Raw genomic sequence first — 11,391 nt, forward strand, 5'->3', positions numbered from 1 at the left:
CATATTTAACTTAAGTAAACTCCAATTTCAGAAAAATAAATTTGTCTTTCATATAGAACCCATTTCTGTACCGATTATGACCTTAAGTAATTTGTATAATAAGAAAAATCCCAAATTCAAATACATCCTAAAACTAAAGTTTAAATAATGTCTAGTATAAATTCAAAAAAGTAAACACATACATTTTATTTAGTATTTTGTGAAATAGATATACTCAACAACACACCAGACTATATTACTCACTGATGTGTGCAGGTAAACAAATATTGTTTCTTCACGACTAATAGGAGTTTCTTCCCATTAATATTTTATTTAATATTGTTATGAAACCATAAGTGAGTGACACATAAATAAATAAAGACAAAATGCAACCCTCACCCTAAGTAATTTAAAAATATAATTAAAAAATAAGTAATTAAAATAAGTAACAATAATTTTTAAAATTGAAATATGAACTCTAGGGTTAACTAGAAGCATATTATAACACAATTAAGGAAATAAGAAAAAAAATCAAAAATTATACAATATCATCAATATTATTCAAAAAATCTCTTTCATGGTGTGTGAGTGCTACTTATAATATGACACCTATTTTAATTCAAATAAAATCCTATCCCACACAAAAAACTTGAGGATTTAATTATATATAAGCTATTTAATATTTTGTGAAATAGATATAGCCAACAAAATAGCATACTTATATTAGTCACTGATGAGAAACACCTAATTACACAGGTTCATGACTATTTAATTTCTTCATGACTAATAAGAATTTCTTGCCATTAATATTTTATTTAATATTGTTATGAAACTCTAAATGAATGACAGAGAAAGAAATAAAGATAACCTAACCAACCTCCATAACTGCAAACTAAATCAAAACCCTTGCTCAAATTGTACTATTGATATTGAAATAATGCCTTAGAATTTAACACTACATTATTGGCTTAGGACTACCTTCATGAATAGTGATTGGAGTCTTGAATATATGATTAAAAATTATGTACCTCACGGAATAAAGAAAAAATAGAACTCGTTCAATCAGTGAAACCTAATTAGGAGAGATGATTAAACATGAAATTTTTATGATTAAAAATACACAAATAAATTAAAATTTTACTCTGTTTTTATTTGAGGCAATTCCAAACACCTAATTTCCCTTACAAGAAAACATACCTTCCATTTTAGGGAAGATGGGTATTTTAAATGTTCTGTTTCCTTGGGATTGGCTTGCTCCTAATACTTGAACTAGAGATCCATGTTAATGAAATGTTCAACCTTTCCAAGGCCTTTAAAATATTCGTTGAGGACTCCAATTTAGAAATATAATAGAAAATAGAATTTCAGATGCCCAAGAAGATTTAGATTTAACAATACAATTTTAGATCCCAAGAATATTTAGATTCAAATTAAACTTGAGTATAACATTTAATAATATTTAAATGTTACATATTGTCCATTTATATTCTCATGGATTATAGCCACATAAAGGCTACTATTTAGAAAAAGAGGGGTACAAATTTATTAAGATAGAAATAAATACAACAAGGAGAGCACAACAAGGAGCTCTATATTGAGCAAAAAGTTCATCAAATTCTTGCACCATCTCAAAAGGAAGTGGCCCCTTATCCATAATATTCTAGCCCGAAGCATGACTAGAAACCCATTTGGCTAAACAATCAGTAGCTCTGTTCCATTCATAAGGAATGTAAGTAAACCTAATGAACTCAAAAGAGGTACAAAAGAGAATAATCTAATTAACAACAGTGGTCAGTTGCTAGCTAACATCCTCAATCTCCTACAAGGAAAGCAAGTTCACCACCACTTGGGAATCAGACTCATAGATAGTCTTGCTCCATCCTTGCAAGCAACATTGTTCCACAGAATATAAAATAGCCTGAGCCTCCATGATATTTTAGTGTAATCACCCTTGTGTACTGAGAAAAATAATTCAACGTCACCAAAACTACAACGATCTACTCCTCCAATACCAACAGGTCCTAGATTCCCTCGGGAAGAACCATCAGTGTTAGTTTTTAGAACTCCATGGGGAGGAGGAGTCCAATGCCTATCGTGATTCACCCGACCTTTCCTCTGATGCCAAGGTAGCCTGGACACTCTTAGATACCTTTGAGCTGCAACCCCATCATGAAGATGAAAATTGAGGCGATTGCATATAGCAAGATCAACTAGATCTATAAACCCATCTAGTGCATACTTCACTTGAATAGTTTCCTAAAGAGAATGTGAGATCTTCCACCAAAGATGCATAACACCAAGTCAAACATCATGGAAGATTTGATGATTCTTCTCTAGCCAAATATGCCAGAGCATGAATGATGGGCCGACAATCCAAGTAGTATGGAGCAGAGAATACTTGGAGGGAGCATTGCCCAAGTGGGCCCAAAACTCAGGCAAAGAGGAAGCATGCCGAAAAGAGAAACCCCAAGCACTCCACTAAAGGTGTCATAGCTAAGTAGAAAAGGAGCAATGGAAGAAAAAATGGGAGACAAACTCCTCCCCATTACCACACAAAACATAATAAGAGGGACCCTGAAATCCACATTTACAAAGATTATCCCATGTAAGATAGCGGTTGTGAGCCACTAGCCACATGAAAAAATTACACTTGGACCAAGAAACTTTTATTCCAAACTTTCTTCCACCAAGGGACATCAACATTCCCAAATAATTGTCTAGTTATCTCCTCATTGTTGGATACAATTGTTCAATTGTGTGTTGTCTTTGATGTCGCACAAATGTCATATTAGTCATTAGACAGAGTCTACCGAGCTTAGATGGTCAGCAAGGCAAAGGACAGAGTCTACCAAGCTCAGATGGTCAGCAAGGCAAAGGACATAGTCTACCGAGCCCAAAAAGGTTGGTAAAGAAAGTTTTTAGTGTCTATCGAGTAGATAGTTGATTACTGAGCTTTCAAGATTAATTAGAGAAATTTAGTTCTTACTGAGCTCACTCGATCATCGAAGGAAATGTGGCAGAAGTAGTTCTTACCGAGCTCACTGGGTCATCAAAGGAAATGTGGTAGAAGCAGTTCTTATCGAGCTCTCATGAACAGATAAGGAATTCAGTTCTTACCAAGTTAACTTGGTAGCCAAAGGATTTTTCAAATATTACAATGTTAACCAAGTCAAGAAGGTTAACTCAGGAAATTTCTAGAAGTAGTATTTACCGAGCAGGGTCGGCCAGTAAAGGATTCCATTATTTTATGAAATAATGTTTATTTGTTTAAAGTAATATTTGTAGCTGATTGATGTATGGTTTATTGGTAAATGTAACATGTAAATGGGCTGAATTGACAATCTAAATGGTATAATTAAGAGGTCAAGTTGTGAATTCTAAGTGTGAGTGAGATGGAAGTGTGGAATTAATGAGATATGAGGACTGATTATTGTGGAAGCGAATTTGAAGGATGATCAGAGATCATTGAGGAGCAACAAAGCCATATTTGATCAAGAAGGATCTAATGATGTAGAACAGAGACCTGTATTCAACAAATTCAGTTGTATCTTGTTCAGGATTAATTCATTGTTTCTTTTTAACAATTGTAGTAGCGATTTCAAATCTCTTAACAGAGTTGGTTTAACAACCATTTTTGTAAATCCTCTAACAAGGTAACAGTTCAGTTGAGTTATTTTAAAGACCTCTAGCAAGGCCACTCCTAATAGGGTGATCAAAATCCTCTAATAGGGTCACACCTAATAGTGTGTATTGTAACCTTTAACAGGGTTGGCTCCTAATAGGGCTCACTTCATAAGAGTGAAAAATTGGTAACTAGTTACTTGGTGGTTTTTCCCATTTTGGGTTTCCACGTTAAATCTAGTGTCTCTTGTGTTCATTTTATTTTCAATTACATGCATGAATGCTTGAAGATAGGTAACAGTTTAATTTACCAAATTACAACATTTTTCTTATCGAGTATCAGTAGTAACTAGATCTTTAAGACATTTAAGGGATCTATGGATTAATTTTTGTGAGTAATTTGATCAAATGATGATGAGAGAAGATGAAAACATTGCAAAGTATGTTGAAAGAGTTAAAGCATGTGTTAGTGCAATCAAAGCATCTGGAGGAGATAGTTATAAGTAAAGTTCTTAGAACTCTACTTCCTATCTATGCAATTAGAGTCTCTGCAATTCAAGAAAGAAGATGTGAAGCAAATCATAAGATAAATTTAGAAGTCATAGTTGGAAGATTGACTACATTTGAGCTAGACAACTATGATAATTATGTTCCAGCTACAAAGAACATTGAATCGGCATTTGAAGCCAAGCTTTCACTCAAAGAAAAAGGGAAGAAGATAAAGGATCCATAGTCAAACAGTGACAAAGAATCAGAACAAAGTTCAGACAATGATCTTGAGGTGGTTGAAGCTCTACTAGCAAGGAAATATTCAAGAGGCAAAGGGAAATACAAAGGTAAGGTTCCTCTAATCTATTTTTCTTGTGAAGAAATTGGACATATTGCTGCTAGGTGCCCAAATAAGAAGAACAAGGATGAGAAGAAAAGTCACAAGTACAATGGCAAGAAAGACTTCAAATCATTCAAAGATAAATGTAAGAAAACATGTTTCATGGCTAAATATTCTAATGATTTTGATGATGAAGAAGAAGATGAAATTGTCTACATTGCTGTGAAAGATGAGTCTGACAATGATGAAGAAATGGCACTTATTTCTCATATGAGCAAAAATGATACATCGATTATAGATAGTGGTTGTTCTCATCACGTAACTAGTGATAAAACTAAGTTTGAACACTCTAAAGACTATTTTGGTGGAAGTGTAACATTTGGTAACAATGAACCTTGTTGTATAAAAGGAAAAGGAAGAATCTCTCTGACCAAGGAACTTGTATGTGATAATGCATATTGGGTAGAAGGACTAAAGCATAATTTTTTGAGTGTGGCACAACTACTCAATAATGGATTCAAAGTGGAATTTATGCATGGAAAAGCAAGATTGTTGGATGGCAAAGGAAAGCTGATTGGATCAAACACTCAAACAAAAGGTAACTTATTCTATCTTGAACTTGGTGGATGTTCATGTTTTATTGCTCAAATTGAAGAAATTTGGCTATGGCATAGGAGGTTATGTCATGTAAAATTTGACAACTTGATAAAAATTGGTAAATTTAGGAAAGTAAGAGACGTTCCTAACATAAAGAAACTTGAGGTTGGTCTATGCAAGAGTTGTCAAATTGGTAAAATGGGAAAGACTAGTTTTAAAAGCAAGAACTATCAGACTAAAGAAGTTCTAGAAATTGTGCATACTGATTTGTGTGGACCTATTGGCATTGAAAGCTATACTAATGAGATTTTTTTCATTCTTTTTGTTGATGATTATTCAAGAATGATGACTGTCATGTACCTAAGAGAGAAATCAGAAGCATCTGAAAAGTTCAAGTAGTATTTGGCTAGAGTAGAAAAAGGAAATAGGCAAAAGACTGAATGCTTAAGGTCTAACAAGGGTGGAGAATTCATTTCACATGAGTTCAATAACTTTTGCATTGAAAGAGGAATCAAAAGACAAGTTTCAGCACCTGGAACTCCTGAACAAAATGGAATAGCAAAAAGAAGGAACACATCTATCATGGATTGTGCAAGAATCGTAATGATTGAGAAAAGCATTGCTATCAAATACTGGAAGGAAGCTATCGGCACTGCAGTTCATACTTTGAACTGAGTATAGCTGAAAAAGGATTCATTCAAAACACCCTATGAGTTGTGGTATGGCTATAAACCCAATGTAAGTTATCTAAAAGTATTTGGAAGCAAATGTTACATTTTGAAAGAATCTAGAAAAGGTAAATTTGATGTAAAAGATGATGAAGGAATATTTTTGGGATACTCTTGCAAAAGTAAATCATATAGATGTTTGAACTTATCTACTCACAAAGTCATAGAAAGTGCACATGTGAAAGTTGATGAGTTTGCAAAAAGAACTAAAGATGAAAGCAAAAGGGACCTTGAAGACTATAGGAGATTTGTTTGCATTGAACCTGATACAATACCAAATACATCTATCAATTAGGAATCTTCAACTACCGATTCTTCATTAACCGAGTCACAGGAAGTTCAAACCGAGCTAATACCTACTGAGTTGCAAGAACCCAAGTTGCAAACAAAAGCTACCGAGTCAACATCTACCGAGCCTAAGCAACCAAAATCAAAACCAAAAGTTGAAGCACAGAAGGATAATAATGCAAGTCATTCAAAAGGCAAGGAGCTTGTGTTAGCCAAGTATGTTAGGAAACATCATGCACTAGATCAGATAATTGGAGATAAATCAAAAGAAATAATGACAAGAAGTAAGTTGAAAAGCACTTGTTTACTTGCTGATTTTGAACCTAGAAATGTCAAAGATGCACTAGACAATGAAAGTTGGATTGAAGCTATGAATGAAGAGATAGAATAGATAGAGAAAAACAAAACATGGACTCTTGTACCTAGACCCAAAGACAAGAATGTGATTGGAACAAAGTGGGTATTTAGAAAAAAACTAAATGAAGATGGTAAAGTATCAAGGAATAAAGCTAGACCAGTATACAAAGGATACTCTCAAGAAGAAGGTGTAGACTATGGAGAAAATTTTTCTCCTATTGCAAGATTGGAAGTTGTTAGAACCTTACTTGCATATGCTGCATACAAAGAATTCAAAGTTTATCAGATGGATGTCAAGTCAGCATTTCTTAATGGCATATTGGATGAAGAGGTTTACATTGAACAGCCTGAAGGTTTTGTTGATCCAAACAAGAAGGACATGGTTTGCAAACTGCAGAAAGCATTATATATGGTCTAAAACAAACCCCTAGAGCATGGTATGAAAGATTGCATAACTATCTTATTCAAAATGGTTTTCAAAGAACTAATGACAATAGTAGTTTGTACATAAAGGAAGGACCAGATAATAAGATTGTTTTGGAAGAAATATTTGTAGATGATACTTTTTTCATACGAAATGATGATCTTTGCAAAGAATTTTCAGAACAAATGAACAAGGAATTTGAAATGTCAATGTTTGGAAAAATCAAATTCTTTGTTGGTCTTCAAATTCAATAGTGTAAGAATGGCATCTACATCACTCAATCTAAATACATCAAGGAGATACTTAAAAATTTTGGTATGGAAGACTCCAAACCAGTTGGGACTCCTATGTGTACTGGATTGAAACTTACCAAGGATGATGAATCAAAAGAAGTGGATCAGACATTGTATATATCTATGATTGGAAAGTTGCAATATGTAGTACACACAAGGCCACACATTGCCCTTGTAGTAGGAATTGTAGCAAGATTCTCAGCAAAATCAAAATAAAATCACATGATGGAAATCAAAAGGATCATGAGATACTTAAAAGGAACTGAAGATCATGGATTATGGTATAAACTTGTACAAAATATGGATTTAAAGGTGTTCACTGATGCAGATTGGGTAGGGAATGTTGATGACAGGAAGAGCACAAGTAGAGGAGCTTTCTTTCTTGGAAAAAGGTTGGTTTCTTAGACAAGTAAAAAGTAGAATTGTACATTTCAATCCATAGCAGAGGTTGAATATGTTGCAACAATAGTAAACTGCTCAAACATTGTGTGGTTCAAACAATCATTGGAAGGTATGAAGTAAGAAATCAAAGAACCTGTTGTTATGTTTTTTGATAACACAAGTGCAATTAATATCTCCAAGAATCCAGTGATGCATTCAAAAACTAAACATATTGTCATAAAGTATCACTTTGTTAGAGAATTGGTACAAGAAAAGGAAATCTGATTGGAATACTTCCATACTAAGGAACAAATTGCTGACATATTTACAAAGCTTTTACCTAAGGATGCATTTTTGTATCTAAGAGGTAAGTTAGGGGTCATTCTCCTATCTGAAGCTCACTAAAATACAGTTTTAGTGATGCATCAACAGAAACAAAATTGAAGATCTATCAAGTTGATGTGGCAAACCAATGAAGACATTGCATATGAATCAGTAAATCAGGTATGATGCTATTCAGATGTTTTGAGTTGTCTTTGGCATATGCTGTCAAAGAGGGAGAGTATATTGTCATATCTTTTTGAAATTTGCAAAATAATAAGAGTTTATATAAAAGGGAGAGATAGTTTGTGAAAGAGGGAGTTTGTTGTATTTGAATAAGAAAGTGAAGTATTCTTTCAATAAAAGACTTGTTTTCAAATTTCATTCTACTATGACATGTTGTGTTGCCATCAATGCCAAAGAGGGAGATTTTTGGATACAAGTGTTCAATTATGAATTGTCTTTGATGTCACACAAATGTCATATCATTCATTAGACAGAGTCTACCAAACTCAGATGGTCAGGAAGGCAAAGGAAAAAGTCTACTGAGCTCAGATGGTTAGCAAGGCAAAGGATAGAGTCTACCAAGCCCAGAAGGTTAGTAAAGAAAGTTTACAGTGTCTAACGAGTAGACAATTGATTATCAAGCTTTCAAGGTTAATCAAAGAAATTTAATTTTTACCGAGCTCACTCGGCCATCGAAAGAAATGTGGCAGAAGTAGTTCTTATAGAGCTCACTCAGTCATCAAAGGAAATGTGGCAGAAGCAGTTCTTACCGAGCTCTCATGAACAGATAAGAAATTCAGTTCTTATCGACTCAACTCGGTAGCCAAAGGATTTTACAAATATTGCAATGTTAACCAAGTCAAGAAGGTTAACTCAAGAAATTTCTAGAAGTAGTATTTACCGAGCAAGGTCGTCCAGTAAAGGATTTCATTGTTTTATGAAATAACATTTATTTGTTTAAATTAATATTTGTAGCTGACTAATGTATGGTTTATTGGTAAATGTAACATGTAAATGCTGACTTGACAATTTGAATGGTATAATTAAGAGGTCAAGTTACGAATTCTAAGTGTGAGTGAGATGGAAGTGTAGAATTAATGGGATATGAGGACTGATTATTGTGGAAGCAAATTTGAAGGATGATCAGAGATCATTGAGGAGTAGCAAAGCCATATTTGATCAAGGAGGATCTAATGATGTAGAACAAAGACCTTATTTAGCAAATTCAATTGCATCTTGTTCAGGATTAATTTATTGTTTCTTTCTAACAACTGTAGCAGTGATTTCAAATCTCTTAACAAAGTTGGTTTAATAGCCATTTTGTAAATCCTCTAACAAGGTGACAGTTCAGTTGAATTGTTCTAAAGACCTCTAGCAAGGCCACTCCTAACAAGGTGATCAAAATCCTCTAATAGGGTCACACCTAACAGTGTGTATTGTAACCTTTAATAGGGTTTTCTCGTAACAGGGCTCACTTCAGAAGAGTGAAAAATTGGTAACTAGTTACTTGGTGGTTTTTTCCATATTGGGTTTCCATGTTAAATCTAGTGTCTCTTGTGTTCATTTTGTTTTTAGTTACATGCATGAATGCTTGGAGATAGGTAACAATTTAATTTACCGAGTTACAACATTTTGTTTACCGAGTATCAGTAGTAACTATATCTTTAAGACATCTAAGGGATCTGTGGATTAATTTTTGTGAGTAACTGATTCCCCCCTGCCTCTCAGTTACTCAATCTTTAATCCCAACACTGATACCCAAAAAAAATATGATATTTACCAGAAAAGGTACCTCCCCAAGCCAAAACATCCATACTTAGCAAAGAGGAACACTCTCTAGAAGCCAAAATCTAAGAAAAGTCCTAAGGCCAATAAGAAGAGTGCTTCCATTTGTAACCAACAATAGGTCCTAATTGATAAGGAGTCTTGTAATGAGTCACTTTATCCCATCCAACAGCATTAAAGAATCACAAAGAGTCTAAAGATGAGGGTACATGGATAATATGGATGGGAATCCATCTCAAGCATCAGACCAAAACAAAGCCTTAGAGCCTCCCTTACATATCTAGAACAAACCTCTCTTAAGTAACACAACACCAGTCTTCAAAGTATGCCAGACCATTGAGCCACAACCTACAAGAGGAAGCGCATAAACAAAGCAAGAATCAGCACCATGAAAATATTTATGGGTGATAATATGAGCCCAAAGTTGATGTTGTCCAGAGCACCATCTCCAATAAAGCTTACTAGCCAATGCTTGACTACTCAAGAGCGCTAATCAAAGACAAAGACCACCCTCCTTTTTAAGCCTGCAAATAGTCTCCTAGCTAATCAAGCTTTATTTAGTGCTATGCAAATTACTACTCCAAAGAAATTGTTAAGAAAGAGCATCAAAATCCTTGAGAAAGTAAATAGGAGCAACCTGAACCATGCATCTATAAGTAGGAAGAGCTTGGATAACAGATTGAAGAAGAGTAACCAGAGTAGTAGTAGAAAACCATCTATGATTCCAATGATTTACCTTATCCTGAAGCTTGGTAATCAAATTTTGCTAGAAGAGATGTGGTTTCCTAGAAACAACAATAGGGGGTCCAAGATAAGTCAAAGGAAGTGACCCAATTTGAAACTGTAGGATACCAAAAATCCTGTGCTCAATAGAATCAAGAGTGTTAAAAAAGTAAATGGAAGATTTATGCTCATTAACTTTTTGGCTTGAAGCTGCCAAATAAATATCTAGAGTATGTCGAAAGGCCTTAGCTTGCTTGATCCTAGCAAGACCCACAAGAGAAAAATCATCAACAAATTGAAGGTGGGAAAGAGTAGATAAACCATTACCCCAATGCCACCCCTGAATAGAATTTTGGGCCACTTGATACTTAATGAATCTGCCCAAGCCCTTAGCCATGATGATGAAAAGATATGGGGAGAGAGGGTCACCCTGGCAAAGGCCTCTAAAGGCATCAAATTGCTGAGAAGGTTGACCATTAAGAAGAATAGAAAAAGAGGCAAAAGTAACACAACTCATTAAGAAGAATACTCCTTTGGAAACTCCATTTAACTCTATCATAGGCCTTAACCATATCCAGCTTAATAAACATTACTCTCTCCCTTGAAGTAGCCATAGAGTAAATAGCCTTAGTAGCAATAACCACCCCATCCAAAATTTGTCTTCGAGCAACAAAACCACCTTGTTCTTCTGAGATAATAATGGGGAGCCACTTTTTAAGTCTCTCAACAACCAACTTAGTAATAACTTTGTAAACCACATTACATAAAATAATTGGTCTAAAAAACTACAATTGATTAGCACCCTTTCTTTTTAGAAATTTTGTGCTGATTTGGATTAATATCTTATCATAATTATAAATTAGTTTGTCACTAATAATGTTAGATGATCCTTCGAAAGAAATAGATAATTGTTGCACTATGAGCCAAGCTTTTCAAAGACATTAGATACATTCTTTTTTTCATGTTTTGAAAAAGAGTACGAGAGGAGAAATACTTTTAAATTGTTGCAAGAGTTTTATTATTTAAAAAAAAATAAAAATTATTATTTATAAATAAAAA

The sequence above is a fragment of the Cupressus sempervirens genome, chromosome 7, assembly GCF_028749045.1.
Source record: "Cupressus sempervirens isolate cs-2001-9-10 chromosome 7, ASM2874904v1, whole genome shotgun sequence".
In the NCBI taxonomy this organism is placed as follows: domain Eukaryota; kingdom Viridiplantae; phylum Streptophyta; class Pinopsida; order Cupressales; family Cupressaceae; genus Cupressus; species Cupressus sempervirens.